General features: G+C 45.7%; 1 protein-coding gene and 1 pseudogene across 5 annotated transcripts in view; both read left to right on the top strand.

The window, feature by feature from the left end:
- STON2 (stonin 2) overlaps positions 1-16,297 on the top strand; it is a 140,569-nt gene that overhangs the window by 56,238 nt on the left and 68,034 nt on the right. The window lies entirely within an intron of this gene.
- LOC118622469 lies at positions 14,632-14,754 on the top strand (annotated as a pseudogene).

Here is a 16,297-nt window from a genome sequence, read left to right as displayed (position 1 = left end):
GCTGGTTTGACTCAGCGGTGGAGTGTTGGCCCGTGGACCAAAGAGTCTCGGGTTTGATTCCGGCCAAGGGCAGGTACCTTGGTTGCAATTCGATCTCCAGCCCTGGTCAGCTAGTGCGGGAGGCAACCAATCAATGTGTCTCTGTCGCATCGATGTTTCTCTCTCTCTCTGTCTCTGTCTCTGTCTCTCTCTCTCTCTCTCTCTCTCTCTCTCTCCCCCTCTCCCTTTCTCCCTCCCAGTCTATCTGGAGATAAATGGAAAAATATCCTTGAGTGAGGATTTAAAAGAAAAAGACTCTGAAAAGTCCTGAAATTATATGTATGTATGAATCTATGTATACATATAATTTATAATTTATACTTATGTGTGTGTATATATGTGTGTCAATATATGTATATATGTAAATATATGTATATACAAACATATATGTAAATTAAGTGTTTCTTTAACCTGACTGCCTACCTGGTCACCTGGTACAGAAACCCAAACACACATCAATTAGCAAAGTTGACTTGGAAGTGCAGGCCATCACTAACGTGTTGGGAAACCAGACAAAAATGTTTTGACAAACTTTCCTGGATTTACAAAGTTGGCCTTACTTTGTCTCAGGCTCTGTTATACCTCTTGGCCTTTTTAAATGTTCTAGATTCAGCAGACCTAAGACTACATTTTCCCAAACTTTCTTTGTGCTTAGACCCTTAGGGGATTCGAAACAAATAGGGACCCGATGTTCCTGATTCCTTTGCATTTTGCTGACCACAATGGGATGCTGCAGAGCAGGAGGATGTCCCCAGGGATTCTGGAGTCATTTTTTCCCCTCAGAAACAAGTGTGTATGCTGGGTCAAAAGCTATGGACTCGAGATCCCAATGTCTGCCAGAACTTTCTAGACACTCGGAAGGTTTCTCCCGTCGTCATCGGGGAAGGGCGGTGACAGGAAGGCATCGTTGGGCTGCGTGCCTCTTTACAAGGTGTAGGTGTGTCTCTGCCGCCCTGTCCTCATCCTACTGCAGCTGGAAGCGCATTGGACCAGATTCCGGGGCTGCATTCCCAGTCGGCCGTGATCACCATGAGCATGATGGGTTGCAGGGGATTCTTGTTCTTAAGGCACGTTTGTATTTTATGATTATTTTTACCATTGAATAGATGTTTTGCTTGGGAGACAAAAATAAGTTAACTTATTTTATTTATTTTTTAAATTATTTATTGATTTTAGAGAGAGAGGAAGGGAGAGGGAGAAAGATAGAAACACCAATGAGAGAGAACATTGATTGGCTCCCTCCTGCTTGCCCCCCCCCCCCCCCCCCCCGGGGACCAGGCCCACAACCTGCGCATGTGCCCTGGATAAGAATCGAATTGGCGACATCATGGTGCATGGGTTGACGCTCAACCACTGAACCACACCGGCTGGGCAAGTTAATTCATTTAAAAAATGCTTTCCACCAGCTACAACCCTGAGTAGTGTTCTCTCCTGAGTTTTACTCTAGGTCATGGTCCCAGTACCATCTTCGACACTTTGGTGAGAATGTTCTCTGCATGGAAGTCATCTCCCCCATCAAACTCAGGTCCTCCAGGGCAACAGTGAGGTTTTCCTGTTTGGATTGTCCCCAGTCTTGTCTGCAGTACCATGCCTGGGCCCAAGGATGTGCCCAATGAATGTCTTTGGTGATATTTCCTCTTTGATCCCATTACATCAGCATTATGCCCTTGCCTCACACATCAGGAAAAAAGAAAAGCTTACCTCAAAATACCTGGGTCCCAGGTACCCGAGTCTAGAAAGAGAACTGAGAAAAACAGAAATGAGGTCTTTTAGTCATACTTTTTAATTATTCTGCTGAATATATATATATTTTAAATCCTCACCCGAGGATATTTTCAATTTATCTTCAGATAGAGTAGGAGGGGGGGGAGGGAGGGAGAGAGAGAGATGTGAGAAACACACATCGATTGGTTGCCTCCCGCACGACCCCAACCAGGGCCGGGGACCAAACCACAACCAGAATCAAACCCACAACTCTCTGGTCCTCAGGCCGAGGCTCTAACCGCTGAGCCAAACCAGCCAGGGCTCTGCTGAATATTTTAAATGCAGGTCATCAAATTCCCAGGTAAAGAATGGGGTTTCCCACTAAATGAGATTAGGAATTGCTCAGCTCACTGAAGCTCTTATGCAAACCATTCAACACCCAGCAAACTCGGGCTTTCGGGAGAATTCTGAGCTGTGCCTTTTTCTCAGTAATAAGACGTTAACTGTGACTCAACACACGACCCGCCGACAGGAGCTCAGACCTCAGTGGCTGGCGGGGTTCCCTCCCAGATACATACCGTCGTCACCCCTGAAGCCTCTGGAAACAGGCATCTTCTCATCTGGTTTAGGATCACAGTGATTGGTTAGGGCTCTTTAACTATCACAGACCTTTACAGTTAGGAGAAGTTGAAGAGATTGTTCAGTAGGATTTCTTTGTTCTCTGGCTGAGGAAGCTGAGGCCTAGAGAGTTCTAGCCCCAAAACCAGGCCTTGTCATTCCTGGTGCCTCGCCCATCTGCGAACCACTTGAAGAGCTGCAGTGGCCAGGCACAGCTGGTTATTTTTAATTTCATTTCTCTTTATTTATTTATTATTATTTTTTTAATCTTTATTGTTGAAAGTATTACAGATGTTCCCCTTATGGTTTTTGTTGTTGTTGTTGTTGTTTTTAGAGAGAATGGGAGGGAGGGTGGGAAGGAAAGAGAAAAACAAACATCAGTGTGAGAGAGACACATCGAATGGTTGCCTCCTGCATGACCCTGACTGGGCTGGGGACCCAACCTGCAACCGAGGTGCACGCCCTTGACTGGGAATCGAACCTGAGACCCTTTGGCCCTTGGGCCGACACTCTCCCACTGAACCAAACCGGCCAGGGCTCATTCCTCTTTCAAGGTTTTGTCTTCTCCTTTTCGTCTTCTCCTTCCTTCTCCCCACCCCCAAATTGAACAATGAGACTCTTTCTCAAGGGTTCAGTTCACTATGAACGAGTTAAAAGTTATGGAACCAATGAGATGGAAACCCTCAGAGCCAAGAAAACATTTGTTTCCTTAATAGTAAGACGGACACATTAATGAGATACAGTCATAGGAAGTCTCTTGACTGAAGCTAATGTGTTTTAGATCAGACATTCCTTTCCCTGGTCCCCAAGCCTATGGGGGAAGGCCTGGTCTTTGTAACTCCCTTTGGGGTTCACAGTGAGCTGCGGCCATCTTCCTGAGATCTGTTCTCACTCACCTGACTGTACCTCAGGGGCGCCTCCTCCTCCCATTCTCAAATACTTAGAGCTTTAAAAAGCTCCCTGTGAATGTGATATCAATATAGGCTTTCTCCTTTTTCATGTTGGTTTCAAGGGAGAGAATGAGTTCACAACTTAACCTTGGGTCGGGTGAGGGGACAGATCACACCTACTGTGCAAGGCAGCTGTCTGGCAGCATTCACATCTGCCGTGAGCCTCAGGGCAGGTTCATGTTACCACCTTGTGGTTGGCTCATCTGGAAACACACATCAGTGCTATACACAAGGCTGAGGCTGCACCAAGGGTGCTCATTGCCTCTTTGGTGGTGAAATGGCCAACTGAGTTTTCCTTAGTCTTTTTTTGGTACGTGCCATACCAACCAGGGCTAGCTTTTTTTTTTTTTTAACTTTTTATTTATTGATTGATTAGGGAGAGAGGAAGGGAGAGGGAGAGAGATAGAAACATCAGTAAGAGAGAACATTGATTGGCTGCTCCCTGCACACCCCCGCCGAGGATTGGGCCCACAGCCTGGGCATGTGCCCTGACCAGGAATTGAACTGGTGACCTCTTGGTGCATGGGTCAACGCTCAACCACTGAGCTACACTGGCCAGGCGAGTTTTCCTTAGTCTTATGTGGGGTGCTATGTGTATTCGTTTACTAGGGCTGCCCTAACAAAGGACCACAGACTGGGTGGCTTAAATGACAGAAATTTATATCCTCATAATTCTGGAGACTAGAAGTCCAAGATCAAGGTATATAAGCAAAGTTGGTTTCTTTTGAGGTCTCTCTCCTTTTTCTTCACATGGTAGTCTTGCCTTTGTGTGTCTCTGTGTCCTGATTGATTCTTCTTATAGGGACAGTGATACTGGGTGGGGCCCATCCTAATTACCTCATTTTAACTGAACTTACTTCTTCAGAGACTCTGTTTCCAAATATAGTCACATACGGAGACACTCGGGGTTAAGAGTTCAACATGTGAATTTGGGGGATACACAATTCCGCCTATTACAGGAGGCAAACACAACTTTGAAGCCCCTCCTTCCTTGTGCAGTAGCCACACTGACGTCGTAAAGCAAATCTGTTGTCTTTCTGGAGGCTCCTTCCGCAGTGCCCCTCAGTGTAGAAACTGGATTTCGGATCTGACACTCCACTTACAGCCTACTTCCTGCAGCTCGAGTCAGGAGAAAGGAGTTGCTCAATCCTGGTAAACCCCTCGGTCTGCCTGTTCACCTGCTTATCTGCAGAGTGGCCTGCTGGTTCCCCAAGGGGCAGGTTTATCCTGCTGGACTCACTGGCTTATGTGACAGTTCAAAAGTCACTAAAGAAGAAATGCAAAGAAGTGATATGAAAAGGTGATTAACCCCCATAATCAGCTGTGCAGATTAAACAGTTACGCATATCGGCTTAGTGAAGTTTAAAGGACTTAGACTATCCAGTGTTGGGGCGGAAAGTTGGCAATTTGCATGCAAGGACTGTGGAAAGACCTTTCTGGAGGGCGTTCTGGCCATTGGTGCCAGTTTAAATGTCATAAGCTATTACCTTACTCCAAGGAAATAATTAGATACATGCTTGTGTGTGCAATGCAGCACTGTTTATATTAGCAAAAGCAAACAAAAACAAAATATCCAATTGAATATCAATTAAAATGGAATGCTATGCAGCCATGGCAAGAATCCCAGTTACACTGTGAATTGAAAAAGGTAGGTTACAGAATAGATTGTATAATCATTTTGCTCTATTGGCCTAGATATAGTTTTGTTATATTAGTATGTATGTGTGTGTGTATACATACATACATACATTTCTGTTTCTAAACATATTGAAAAAAGTTTAATAGGTTATATCCCAAGCTGCTAATATTGATCACCTTGGGATAGAGGACTTTTATTCCTTCCTACATTTATTTCTATAGGATCTGAATTATTTCTAATAGTCATGGATCACTCTGAAACTCAGAAAATGTAAGAGTGAAAATATTTCTATTTAAAAATAAAATTAAATATGTTACTAGAGCTGTTTTAAACTATTCTTTCATGATACAGATGTTTGTTTGGGGGGGGGCGAGCCTATTTGAGGGGTGGGTGCTGGTCAGTTTGCTTTGGGAGGAGGCGGCTAGTACTTCCAATAAGTATTGCTGTCTTTTCTCCGTGAAAGAGCAGTGTGCTTGTGTATAACTTTGTGCTGCATAATAGTAGCTGCTTATTCTTTGCAGTGGGGGTGCCATCATGGAAAGCTATAGTAATCTGAGTTGGACAGACCAGGGTTGAACAACTGCTCTGCTATTACTAGCTCTGTGATATTTGGCATTTTTTTTTTTTTTTTTTTTTTTTGGTACGTGCTCCTAGTGGGAACCGAACCGGGAACTCTGGTCCACAGGCCGATGCTCCATCCACTGAGCCAAACCAGCCAGGGCACAGCAAATTATTTATCCTCAATGACCTTTAGTTTCTTCAACTGTAGAATGGAAATAATAAGGATAATCTTGGGCTTACACATTTGTTTTGCGAGTTATATGAGGCCAGGTACATGAAGTCTTAGAATATGATGAAGAGTAGCCATTAGGATGATAGCAATATAATATAGTTTTCAGAATTCCTCATATACTTAGAGCTAGGATTTCGTCTTCGGGAGGAAAATGTTTCAAGGTTGTGAAAAAACAGCTAAATGGAACCCAAAAGAAGTTCTGTTTTATGTCCTCGGTTAGTTTTGTAAACTGCCAGTTTCTTTTATTCTTTCCGTTTTCACTGACTGAAGGGTGGGCTCGCTCAACATGCTCTGTGAACCCACTCGTGTCTGTGGTGTTTTGCTGCAGAATTGGAATCAGGAAGAAAAGCTTTCCTGACAAGAGGTGGGAGGGGCACTGGCCGGGGGAGGGAGCAACCGCCAGGTTTACTTTCACAGATTGCACCCCCACCCCTCCTCTTCAGGATTGGTTTGTTTGTACAAATTGGTCGCCTCAAGCAACACATTATTAATTTGAGCCAGAATGTCTCCCGGGAGACCACTGCTTTCCCTTTGCCAAGTAATTGTCCTTTTCCCGCAGAGGATGCTGGGATCGTGGGGCATTTTCCACTTTGTCACGTTTCAGTCCGGTTCCCCCACCTTTCTCGGAGCGCCTGCTATTTGCAAGGCACTGTGCCATTTTACTGCACTTAGAAAGCGACCAGTGGTGAGCTCGTAATCTGTATCCCACCCTCCCCCTGGATTTTTCCCTCCCTCCTCCAACCCTCAGTACCGGTGTCTAAGGAAAGATTTTATGCCCTGGCCGGTTTGGCTCAGCGGTTAGAGGTCGGCCTGCGATCCAGAGAGACCCAGGTTCGGTCCCGCTGAGGGCATGTACCTCGGTTGCAGTTTGTCCCCGGCCCTGGTTGGGTCGTGCGGGTGGCAGCCACTCGATGTTCAATGTGGCCCTTTCGCATCGATATTTCTCTCTCTTCCTCTCACTCTATCTGAACAAAAAATGGAAAAATGTCCTCAGGTGAGAATATATGAATAAATAAATAAATAATTTAAAAAGAGGAAAGATTATATTACTGGTCAACTCACCCACTGTCCCTCCCTGTGATGCAGCCCTTGACGGCGGGAGGACTTGCCTGCCCCACGGACCTGAGGCTTGGCCAGTGAAGCGCAGGTGGCAGTGAGACCTCCAGCATCAGTGTCCGTGCGTCCCCACTGCGCTCCTTCCCTTTGTCCAAGTCGCCCACACTGCCCCGCATGCTGCCCTCAGACCCGGCTTGGACCCTGTGCAGTGCTCCTCTGGCTTCACTTGTCCCCGCTCCTCCTTCTAGACCACAGGCCACAGACCCAGGGCTCCAGAGGCCTTGGCACAGACGGCTGCAGCCTGCTTCCTCTGGAGCTGTGCGTGGGCGTGCGGCCCCCTGCTCAGGTGCCCCAAGGCCTGCAGGGGCTGGGGACGGAGCCTGGACCTGTGCACAGCGTAGCCTTCACAGTGCAGGACGGAGTGGGGTAGGGAAGGGAGAAGGAAGGGAGCAACCCTCAGGCCAGGGCCCGCTTCTCCCTGCACGGCGATGTTTCTGCCTGGGGCTCCACGGAGTCCAAGAAGTCACCATTCCATTTTGGTCTTCTGGCTTGTTATGAACATCCATTGGTCAGGGAGGGTAGGACATACTTTATTTAACACTTTTTAGCTTGGTCTATACTTTATTTATTTTTAGAATATGTTTTTATTGATTTTTTTTTTTTTTTTTTTTTTTTTTTGAGAGAGAGAGAGGGAGGAAGGGAGAAAGAGATAGAAACATTGGCGTGAGAGAGAAATATTGATCTGCTGCCTCCTGCACGCCCCCCACTGGGGATTGAGCCCACAACCCAGGCATGTGCCCTGACTGGGAATGGAACCGGGACCTTTCAGTCCATGGGACGATGCTCAATCCATTGAGCCACATCGGCCGGGCTGGTCTGTGCTTTTAAATACTTAGACATGTGTTACATGAGCCTACACCTGGACTTGTAGTGCCCACAAAGGCTGAGGATTGATGTTCTAGACAGGGTCTCCTCCTTCTGCCTGGGCCCTGGAATGATGTGAAACAGAGCTATAGCTAATTCTCGGTGGATATAGTGGGAGAAAGAAATCCTTGTAATTGTAAGCTACCGAGATGCTGCGGTTATCTGTTACTGTGGCATCATTTATTTAGATTAAGGTCACTAACTACAAAAGGAAAAGGTGACATTCATTGAAAGTATCTGACTTCACCCACTTGAAATATGCTGTTGGCGGAATTTTGTTAATGAATGCACGGTAGTGCTACCCAGAGGAGTGCGGAAGAAATCCCGGTCGACTGGCGCTGCGTGAGTGGGCGCATCTGGCCTCTTACACCCCCGGCGCGCTCGGTGCTGCTCCGCAGGGCCAACGTCCAGCGCACGTCGAGGCCGTTCTCCAGTGGTGATGGTCGGGTCATCAGCACAGCTGTCTGGCTTCACTTCTCTTGGCCCTCCAGAAACAATCCAAGGCCAGACCTTGGGAAAATAAACATGAAATGAGAGAGCCTAAATAAAGCCTTTAACACAAAGAATTTATATCATAATTTTTAAAACTTTGTTCATTATCTATGAACTTATATTTTAGCGTATCTACCACCCATCCATCTCCCATCTTGTACTAAAAAGAACTGTCCCTGTGAATGCTTCTCAGGTCTTATCGTTCACATCATATCAAATCCAAGGCAGATGCTGGAACTAAGAGTAAGTTCTTTCTCGGGGACAAAGAAAAGTCACCTGGTCCTCACTAAGCGTGAAACCATGAACTTGGCCTAAGGAAGTAAGATGCAGACATTTGTAATATGATTTTGATCATTATATTTTAGGTGAAAAGCACATTTGCTTTCAGAAAGGTTTCAAATACATAATTTTATTCATTTTTGTATTATTGCTTGTGACATAAGCAGAAAAATGTCCACCCTTTTTACAGAGGAGGAAATAAAGGCTTTATTAAGTTTTAATGATTTGCCCTCTATTCTGGTACCAAAATTAATATTGGTATTAGGACTATTAACATACCAATTAATATATGAGTATGTATTATATAACACAGATTAATGATCAATATACAATGTCCGTTATATTGTTTACGAATGTCTATTAATTATATGTAAATAGTTTATGTAATGCCCTATCCAGGAGGCTTGCTGCTGTAACAGCCCCACAATTTCAGTGTCTCAACACAGTTCAAGTTCCTTTCTCATTCAGCCACTGGGAGCGCAGGTGGTTGTGCTCCAGAGTTCAGGGACCTGAGCTACTCTTCATCCACAAAGCCTCCTCCCCTCTGGTGGCAGGTGGGAAATGGACTCCTGTCCTGGCCTCACCTTACTGCCAGAGAGGCTGGGAAATGTAGCCTAGCTGTGTGCCTTGAAAGAGAACACACATATTCACGAACACCAGAAATCTAGAAAACCACAGACCTTCTAGAAATTATAGCATTTATCTCTGCTGATTAGAGAGGCCCTGTTTAAGATCTGTAGACTGTTACCGGTCTGCTCAGCTTTATTGGGGTGTAATAGACATACAATAAACTACACATATTTAAAGTGCACAGTTGATGAGCTATGACACACGTATACAGATGCAAAGTCATCACATTAAGATAATGAACGTATCTGCCACGCCCAGTGGTTCCTGGTGCTCATTTGTAATTGCTGCTTTTGCACTGTTCCCCACCCCCTCTCACCCCAGGCACCCACTACTCCGCCTACATAAATTCATCTGCATTTTCAAGAATTTTGTATAAATGTAGTCATACTGTAGGTTCTCTAATTTGACTTCTTTCAGCATAATTATGTGTGGGTTCATCCATGTCGCCCATATCAATAATTCCTTCCTTCCTATTGATGAGTAGTGTTAATTGTATTGTTATACCACAATTTGTTTATTTTTGGAGAGAGAGGAAGGGGGAGAGAGATATCAATTGGTTGCCTCCTGTACACCCTCTGACCAGAGATCAAACCCATAACCTAGGTATGTGCTCTGACTGGGAATTGAACCCACAACCTTTTTGGTGTTCAGGACAACACTGCAACCAACTGAGCCACCTGGTCAGGGCCAAATGCAGCTTTTCAGTGTTTGAGTCTGAAAAGGCTAAAAATGCCAACGTTCTTTGGGCAGGTCAAGGAGAATAGCCTCGAGTTTTTCATTTATAACCCTGGTCACAGGAAAGACCAGATTGATCAGGTGCTATGTTTCACTTGTTTCTGAACTTCAAATTGTATAGACTATTAATCTAGTATTGGTTACATGAGATAGACCTAGCATTGTGTCCTGCAGCCTTGGAAAAAAACAAAACAAAACAAAAACAAGCCAGTTCATCCTGGAAGTCAGTATCCCGTTTCACCCCATCACTTTCTGGTCCCTCCCCTGGAGCTGCAGTCCACACTGTGTGCCTGGTTCACCCCAGGGCCACACAGCTGTATCCCCCCTGTGTTTACAAACCTTCCATGATCCCCCCTGCCTTACTCTGGCCTCCTTAGCCTGATGACATCCGTAACTCATTCCCAGGCTTAAACCTTTCTAAGTTTCAGTCTGTCATCTAGAACATGAGTTTAACAATGTGTACTAGAGAACCATTTACTAAGTGAAATATTTATTTAATGAAATAAATGATTACTCATTGTCCAGTGTGGTTCAGTGGTTGAGCATTGACCCATGCACCAAGAGGTCACAGGTTCAATTCCCAGTCAGAACACATGCCCAGGTTGTGGGCCCCATCCCCAGTGGGGGGTATGTAGGAGGCAGCCAATCAATGTTCTCTTTCATTGATGTTTCTATCTCTCCCTCTCACTTTCTCTCCCTCTAAAACCAATAAAGGAAAAAAAAGTTTAAAAAAAAAAAAAAAGATTATTTATTGAGATAAATAATAATTAAGTGAGATAATACAAAGTACCTATCCCCATGCCTGGTGGATAGAAAATTTTAAAAGATCATCCATTTCCTTTCCTTCTGCTCTTTGTTCCCTCTATATTCTGGTCATCGTCACTTACCTTTCCTGCCTGGTTTTCAGATATTTCCCTTAATCAAATGTGTTCTCCAACTAAACTCTTCTCTGTTCTCCCCACACATGTTTGGGCCTTGGTTTACAGTGTTCCTTTGCCATTGATCCAAATTGGGTCCCTTCATCAAAGTCCAGCTCACATGCCAGCACCTCCAGGAAGCCTTCCTTGATTCTTCACAGTGCCTCCCCACATACTCCTTAGACCCCCAGCCCCCAAGGTGGGAGTAAGTTTATCACAGCAGCTCTACTGTGTCACTTGCCACTTTCTGTTTTATCATCTTCCTACCGAACTGGCCCACTGGCTGTTCTTTGCCTCGGGGCCCTTTCTCTTGCTGTTCCTTCTGACTGCAAGGCACTCCCTCAGGGCTCAAGTGTCACCTTCTCACAAAGGCCTTCCCAGACCAGCCCATCAAACACAGGGCTGCCTGTGCCCAATTTGCTCTCTGTCTCTCTACCCTGCTTTATTTTTCTCCATTGCACTTAACCCACGTGATAATGTCCGTCTGTTTCTGAGTGTTTGTTCGTTGATTGCCCACGTGAATTTCGTGTACACAGGGGACTGTCTGTTGTCACTAGCAGTATAGTAGATGTTCGATAATTATTTACTGAACCAGTGGATATTCATCACCAGATTACACTATGTATCTATGGGTGTGACTTGAGGGCAAGCCATGTCAATGTCTGGTTTATTATCAGAAGGTCTCAAACACATCACCTGTCATAGTCTATAGTGAATATTTGACTGAAAAAGAAAAGTTAACAGTGAGGAGAAAATTTCTCAAGGTCCATATTACTCAACTTCAGTTTCAGTGAAAGGTTACTGAGCACTTACAATAGCCAGGCACCGTCAGATACTTTTATGTATGCTGTCTTGTCTCAAGCTCACAGTGATTTTCACATTCTCACACTAATATTTCAGTTAAACCCTTGGGACTCCAACTAGAAACCTTGGGAAAATTCTTCAACTTCTCCAACAGCTACCTCCTTTCCTGTCACTGGTATAGCCCCATCCCCTCCGGACCCATGGTCTCCCTCCGCCCTGCTGTTGCTGACCATCCACCTGAGGTCACAGCCCCTCTGCCCCACTCGCTGATTCATTCACTCACTCCGTCCTGAGCCATCTTGTATCTTTCAAATCGTTGTTGATGGTAAGAAAATAGTCCTACCTTCTCTACCTGTACATTAGGCTTCTTACAAATCCTTCCTTGTCCTAAAATAGTCTGTATTATCCTCCTCTCCCTGTAGCCCGGGTTTCCTGAACCTTGGAAGGACTGGTATAGTCTCCTTTCCCCTTGGTTACTTTCATGCCATTGTGGAGCTGCCCTCGTTCCCCACGTTTCAATAACCCGCCAGTGTTCACTTCCCCTACCTTCTGCCCAGGTCACGCATGTCGCATTGCTGACTCTGGGCCTTGACTTAGTCTTCTCCAAGCCCCTCTTCCCCTCGGGATATGCCCAGTGCTCTCACTACAACAGTTGCTGCTTGAAGGACGCGCTGTGCAGGGAGGCGGCCCACTCCATGTGCTAGCAGTGTTGACCATCCGCCCATCAGTGGCTTCCCTACTTAGCCGTTTGACCTTGCACAAGACACACAGCTTTTCTGAGCTCCGGTATCCTCATCTGCAAAACGAGGACAATCATAGTCATAATTCCATAGAGCTGTGAAGATGAATAAAACTACATTTAATGCTCTTAGAAAACTGCTCGATGTTATAGATGTGCTTTCAAGACGTCAGCCCTTCCAATCAAATAATAATAATTATTATAATGATTATTATCACCAAGTCTTGGATCCATAAAGAATAAATGCAATCTTTTTTTTTTCCACATGACAATTTCTTCTCAGTTTGAAAAGAGCTAAATATCCTCAGTCCAAAAGACAGTCTACTTGTAAACTCTTTACTTGGACAGTTTACAGGTCAGCTAGTTCCACAAAGAAGACAAAATAATTTCAAGGTACTGAAGTAGGTTTAATAAACTCAAGCTCATTTGGAGACCTCAACAGTAAAATATTTTTACTATCTGAATAATGATGACTTCTTCCCTGGAATTTCTATCCCCACAAGAGATTTTTAAAAGCATAAATAAAATAAGTCTAGAAAGGAAATGGTTCCATTTTCTTTGCTAGTTTCAAAAATAGTGCTTAGTTATAATGTATATAAAGTGCATTTTTTTCGTCATTTATTAAATTTTTTTGGTCATTAAAATAAATGCAATGTGCTATGTAGTGGACATTGTAGAGTGTGCAAATGTGACTTATTTCAGAATCATCCCAAATCTTCAAAGCAAGCTGGAGATCCTCATTTGCTAATAGATAGTAGCAAGCCCATAAGCCTCTAACTTTGAGACCAGGGATCTGTTCTGAAGAGTGCCCCCTGTGGCAGCCGCACCGTGAGAGGGAGGCTTCCACCAGCCTCCCCCTCCCCCGCCTGTGGTGACAGGGAAGAATCTACTCAGGAGTTCGGTTCTGACAGCTCCCTGGGCTGGGAGAAACCTGCCGCCTGCTCTAAGGGGGTTATAACCCCATATACATGTTTATGACCCATTTTATTGCTGACTTTTGGTTTCAAAGGAGGTTCCGCTGTGTTGTCTGAGAAGAAAAATCAACCTCGGACAACCGTGGAGCTGGCTTCCTGGGAAGATGACAGGCCCAATCTTCATTAGGCTGTTGAGGAATGGAGGTGGGTGGGGCTCCCTTCCTCTTCCCACAGAGTCTGGAGCAGAGGCCAGGGAGGTGGGCTCCTGGGAGCCTTTTGTTTGGTTTCTAGGGCTCTAACCTCAATTAGCTGCTCTGCACCTAGAGGAGGGAGGGTGCAGCTTTTAACCCCAGTTTGATGGCCTGGAGGGAGTTCTCTTTTTCTCTTCTGTCCAAGGCTAGAGCTAAGTGTAGAGGCTGGCTTTGTGGAATCATCTGAGGGTCTTCTGTCAAACTTCACTGCTTATATTGGTGAGCAGTGTCTGCAGGCATGGGAGAGAAATGGCTGGGGACTAACAATTTTGCTTGATCTCTCTCTCTCCTGCCTCCCAATTGTGTTGAACGGTGGTCATGCAGAAAGTCTGTGCTGGAGTCTCCAAGACATGAGATCCAACCCTCGCTCTGCCTTTTTGAGGCAGTTTGCCAACCACTGAAACAGGGTTAGTACTACCTGGTAGAGCCTCTGAGTGGAGTAAATGGAAGAGCAGATGTACAGACGTTAGCAGTGTCTGATAGTGTCTATCCACACTCCCAAAGACGTGTGGGGCCGGATTCTCCTTGATGCTTACAGCAAGTATCCAGAGCATTTGTGGCAGTCACAGAGGGACAGTAAAACTCTAGAAGTCCCCGAGAAAGCTTTCATTTGCGTTGGCCCTCAGATGGGGTACACATGCCAGCGCACAGCACGCCCACATCTGTTTCCGGGTGCTGGCGCCCCACCCGTGGATCTTGGTCCCACTTGCATGCTTTGCCCTGCGGCCTTGGTGGTGCCATTTCGGGGTGAACCAATAGGAAATGATGAAGCAGACCCTAAATGAGAGTGGGACTCTTAGTCATAGTCTCTTCTGCTTCCTTCCTTGCCCTAACATAACCACTAGGCAGCTTGTTATGGCTCGTTTTTCAGAAAGGTAGAGAGAAGTCTATTACGTAGTTCTGTCTGGCAGGCCAGCTAATCTCTGGGCACAGTGGGGTTTTGAGTAGGGGCTAACAGATGGTGCGAAAGGAGATAATTCTTACCCTGGGGGAGCTAATCTGGGAAAATAAAACTAGCACACCTGAAATAATTAGTCGCCAATTAAATGCTATAGCATGTGCTGCTGACCCAGTTTTGAGTGGCGGGCACTGTCTCCCCCGTGCTGTGCCTTGCCGAAGGATTGAGCAATGTTACATTAAAATAAATGCAATGCATGGCAGGCCTTCCCTCAGGGTCTCTCATGGTGCCCCATGCCAGAGCAAACTGAGGCCTTGGACCATTGCCTGGCCTCTGCCATAGGCGGCAGGCACTGAAATGGGTTACACAGTGTGGGGGTTGGGTGGGGGAATAAATAAATACATGCATGTGGTAGCTTTCCCCACATCTTTTATTTTAGTATTATTATTTTCTTTATTGATTTTAGAAAGAGGGAGAGGGAGAGAGATAGAAACATTGATGAGAGAGAGCATTGATTAGCTGCCTCCCGCATGCCCCCTCTGGGGATCGGACCCACAACCCTGGCACGTGCCCTGACTGGGAATCGAACCAGCGACCTCTTGGTGTATGAGTCGATGCTCAACCACTGAGCCACACCAGCTGGGCATTTTCCCACATCTTTTAAAAAAAATTCGCTCGTTTTTAATATTAAGCATTTCATTATAAAACATTATTATAACACTAAGATATTTTAAGGAAAAAAAAAGAAGTCATGTCTAATCCCATATCCCTGACACAATTAAATTATCAAAGACTGTAGCTCATCCTTAGTCTCTCCAGTGTCCAGCCCAGTGCCTGGCACACAAAGGGGGCTCAGGGAACGTGAATGGCCAACACCACCAGTTACTGTGACAAATATCCAGACAGTGGCTCTATGAAGCTGCCACACCAGCACCTCTTGCATCCCAGGTTCTCCACGGCATTATTGCACGGACTTTCCACAGTGGGAGCGGGGTGTGGGCTCAGCAGGGGTAGGCAAAGAGGGGAGTGCTTAGAAGCATCTCCAGGAGACCATGGAGCCTCCCTGAGACACGGTAAGGTAGAGAGGTGGGTGCCTAGGATGGAGTGCCTCCCCCACCGTGCCTAGGTTGTGTTAAAGTTTCTCCTCTACACCTGTGGAAGAGGATGTTAATGTATCATCCTGCCCACCCCACCACCCCCTACCCCTGCCAAACTCCACAAAAAGCATTCTCATTTTAAAGGTATCAGTGCCAAACAAGTCTGAGCCTTCTGCTTACCTGCTTTTCAGGTAAAGCAGGCTTACCTGTTGGTACATGCACAGCGTTGAAGAGTCAGTCACAGGCCTAGCTGATGTCAGACAAATGAAAAGTGATTCAGCTTCTCCTGTCTAGGATTCCCTCCTCCTTTTCTTTTTCCCACCAAACAGTTTAGCCACAGAAAGGCTGATTGGTCCATACCTTTGGTCTGGGTTCACTGGATATGTGAGTTTCCTGGGGCTGCTGTAACAAGTTACCACAAACTGCAAACTGGGTGGCCTCAAATAAGAGAAACTGATTCTCTCTGGCTTTGGAGGCTGGAGATCCGAAGTCCATGTGTCAGGAGGGCCATGCTCCTCAAAAGGCTGTGCCGAAGAATCCATCCTTCCTCTCCTGGTTTCTGGCACTTACTGGCAATCCTTGGCATTTTGTGGCTTATGGCAGCATAACTCCAGTCTCTGGCTCCGTTTTCATTGTCTTCCCTGTGTATCTCCATCGCTCCCTGTCCCTTCCTGTAAGGACACCAGTGATCAGATTTAGAGCCCAACCTAATCCAGTGACCCCATCCGAACTACAGTACACTTGTAAAGACTCTATTTCCAGAAAAGGTCACGTTCACGGGTGGGTTCTGGTAAGGACCACAACCTACCTTTGGGGGT

The sequence above is a fragment of the Molossus molossus genome, unplaced genomic scaffold, assembly GCF_014108415.1.
Source record: "Molossus molossus isolate mMolMol1 unplaced genomic scaffold, mMolMol1.p scaffold_m16_p_1, whole genome shotgun sequence".
NCBI lineage: Eukaryota > Metazoa > Chordata > Mammalia > Chiroptera > Molossidae > Molossus > Molossus molossus.
The sequence above is the reverse complement of the archived record's forward strand: the minus strand, read 5'-3'. Positions and strand labels throughout refer to the sequence as shown.